This window comes from Apodemus sylvaticus, chromosome 1 (assembly GCF_947179515.1).
Source record: "Apodemus sylvaticus chromosome 1, mApoSyl1.1, whole genome shotgun sequence".
In the NCBI taxonomy this organism is placed as follows: domain Eukaryota; kingdom Metazoa; phylum Chordata; class Mammalia; order Rodentia; family Muridae; genus Apodemus; species Apodemus sylvaticus.
The window spans coordinates 209,755,252-209,759,059 of record NC_067472.1 but is presented as its reverse complement, the minus strand read 5'-3'; positions in this window follow the sequence as shown (position 1 = coordinate 209,759,059).

Here is a 3,808-nt window from a genome sequence, read left to right as displayed (position 1 = left end):
GGTAGTCGCCATTTTGAACACCACGTGGCATGACGCAATCCAGGAAATACAGGCCTTTGGGACGCTCCTAAATTGGCATGGTGTTTCATGTGAATCTTGGCCTGGAGATTAGACTTAATGAAGATTAAGATTTAAAATATTGTCTCTTTAATAAGTTACACTGTTATACACTTGAACATAAGAACTGGCATACAAACCTTGTGCTGTAAATATGTGTTTGCCATTAATTTTAAAGAAAATAGATTGTTTAAAATTGAGATTTGCTTCCAAAATTACAATTGTGCTCTAATATTGCAAGAAAACATTGAGTTACAATAAAAATCAGTGTGTCATTGGCTACAGTTTTCAGTTTGCAGGCTCGTAATTGTTAACATTTTGTAATTAAGATAATTTTGAGAGTGATACAGCTATGGGTTTTAGAGGCCCATTGCCACTTTTCCACAAGTTTATAGGCTACAATGGTAGGAGCAAAATTTAACCCTCCAAGATTAAAAAGGATATCTCTGTAGAAATGTATTTGATATCAAGTAGGTTCCTTTGACCATGAAATTACAGGTTTCTTTTGTTTAATCCTGTCTTAGTTAAAAGGCTCAGGTCTAGTCCTTGCCAAGGACTAAAGGTAGATCCTAGGGCAGATAAAAAAAAAATGTGTTTTGTCTCTGTTTCAATACTAGAAGTTAAGATCTTAAAATTTTCAGTGTATAATGTTCATAGAATGTTTGTTACAGGCCCTTGCTCCTATAGACTTTTAGAATTTTTAGGTAAATGGCCTTCAAAAGTTGTTAGGATATATTAATTGGCTTTATCTTATTTACCTCATTTTAAGCTTGCCACAGAAGGTCTTAAACCTCTGTTTTCAAGGTAGGAAACGTTTGTTCCTTGCTTCAAGCAACAATCAAATTTATTATTAATGGTTGGTCTATTACATGACAAGCATTTTTAGGCAAAATTAATAACTGTTATCCAAAAGAAAATTTGTACTATCAGATCACATGTTTATTCCTTTAAGTTTCTCCCTGCTTCAACATAGATACCTGAATTGGATGCTATAGCAGCTATTTTTAAGATGTTAAAGGTCAAGCTTTTAATAATAGTAGATATACATAGCTCATGGTTTATAATTGCTTAAAATTGGTCCATTTTTAATACTGCTAATTCTTAATTTCTACAGTTTATACAAATGTGATTCAAATTTCTAAGAACAAAGGATATGTTCTCTAAATGACTGTCCTTTAGGTATTTGAAATAATTTTATATTTTGTGCACATCAAATTACAAAGATTTGTTCTTGATGTCCTCAATTTCTACCTCTACCACGTAATGGTGTTAATCCTAGAGGACTTAGTTATTACAGATAAATGATATTCATATTTCTAATTTAAAAGATTAAAAAAATATGTACATGTGACTAATGATTCATTTTTAGGCTGTCTAGTTGCAACTGCTCTAACAGAAAAAGCAACTATATTTTATATAATTACATAGTTATTGCCTATGTTATGGTTTATACTTTGTGTTCCAACTTAAATTAATAAAACAATATCTTCTTGGAAGAAAGAAGAGAGGGGAAATTGTGTCCCTGTGCATATAATTTAAATTATGCTTGCATGTTTTTAAAAAAAAATTTTAAAATTTGGATGCCAAGAAACTCCTTGCTAAATGTATATGACATCTTGTAATTAGACATATTGATGTCTAGGTGAAATGAAGGAATTCACTTACTAACATATGCCATGATCCTGATTTAATATTGGGGGAGAAGGCATGTCCTCTGTTTTTTCCACAGAATGCTGCAGAAGATATGCTGACTGTGCTTGCTGAATGCCCAGACCATGGTAACATAAGAGCTATATTGGGTATATGTTCTTGACTTACCTCAATTGTTAAATGTCCCAGGTTAGATAAATTGCCTAGCTTCAAGCTTTTAGACTTTGTGGGACAGAACATGGAGACTGTTAAGCTAGCTTAGGAAAAATTAATCTAAAGAAGAGTTAAAATGACTCTTCTCCTTATTGTGTTCAGCTGACTTAACCATAGACTAGTATTGAAATAATTCCAATATTGAAGATTCCAATTTTGAAGATGGCTAACAATCTTCAGCCAGCTGTGTTAATTTAACATATAGTCTCCACTTTTCCTGAGAAGTAACAGCTTATTTCTTGATTCACAAGGCTACCTCTCCCACCTCAGAGGCCAAGCTTTGGGTCCTTAAAGTTGTTAATTTACAACTGAATTGGATACTTCTGGGACAAGTTAATCCTATTCCACCTTTAACTCTTGACCTTGTCTGTTAAGCAGACTGGCTGTCTCCACCCAGGCTCACCTGGATGGAGAGATTACATGTCTGTTAAAGACACTTGCAGACCCCCCTGGCTTCAAAACTTACACAAGTGGATCTCCAAAGAGGGAGCCACATAGAACTCATATCTATGTGTGTTTGTTTATGAACAAACATGGGTACCAGCGAGACGTGCGAGGCAAAGCACTGCATGGGGAGGTGAATTTCTGCTTCTGAGTCCCCAGGAAGTACACCTAATTGCATAGGGGTTAACGTCGAGAGGCTGTCCTTAAAATAATAAGGGAGCCTATTACCCCTCCTCTGAAAAAGACGTTATACAGTATTTAAGAGGAATTACGGTCAATGCTTCCCCTCCTGGTTAAGGCCCGCCTTCTTATGAAGGATATTTATCCACTTGTTTTCTACCTCCTCGTGTTCAAATTAATAAAAAAAGGGAGGACATGTACAGAGCCATATTGGGGCAGTCTTGCACTTGGTCAGAGTTTGACTTTGGTCAAGGTTCACTTCTCCCAGTTAGCCAGGATCCTGCTCCACCTAGGGTGGAGCGCTCGTAGTAAAGGTTAAGTTCATTGTTCCTCCAGGTATAGGGATTCCTGAATTAAACACGTGACCCACCCAGCTGCCGGAGCAGTCAAGACGAAGACCTCCAAGAGAAGCTAGACAACTTCCACCGGAACTCAGCCTGGAGTCTGGGGGGAAGGGTTTGCCCGAACTGTTAAAAGGTCTGGCGCCATTAAAGTTTACGGCTTTGATCAGTGAACATTGACTTGGCCGCACGTTCTTTTCGCCCCTCTTCCCTATAACCCCAAAATTCTCTCAACAGGTAACCCGGTTTACATGTGGCTGCGGGCAGCTACAATTAGGTGCAGAAAAAAATCATTTGACAAAATTCAGCATCCTTTCATGTTAAAAGTCTTGGAAAGAACAGGAATTCAAGGCCCATACCTAAACATCATTAAAGCAATATACAGCAAACTGGTAGCCAACATCAAACTAAATGGAGAGAAACTTGAAGCAATCCCACTAAAATCAGGGACTAGACAAGGTTGTCCTCTCTATATATATCTTTTCAATATACTACTTGAAGTTTTCACTAGAGTAATTAGACAACATAAGGAGGTTAAAGGGATACAAAATGGAAAGGAAGAAATCAAATTATCACAGATAATTTGCAGATGATATGATATTATACTTAAGTGACCCAAAAAACTGCACCAGAGAACTCCTACAGCTTATAAACAACTTCAGCAAAGTGGCAGGTTATAAAATCAACTCAAGAAAATCAGTAGCCTTCCTATACTCAAAGGATAAAGAGGCTGAGAAAGAAGTTAGGGAAATGACACCCTTCTCAATAGCTACAAATAATATAAAGTATCTTGGTGTGACTCTAACTAAACATATAAAAGATCTGTATGAGAAGAACTTTAGGTCTCTGAAGAAGGAAATCGAAGAAGGCCTCAGAAAATGGAAAAATCTGCCATGCTCTTGGATTGGCAGGATTAATATAGT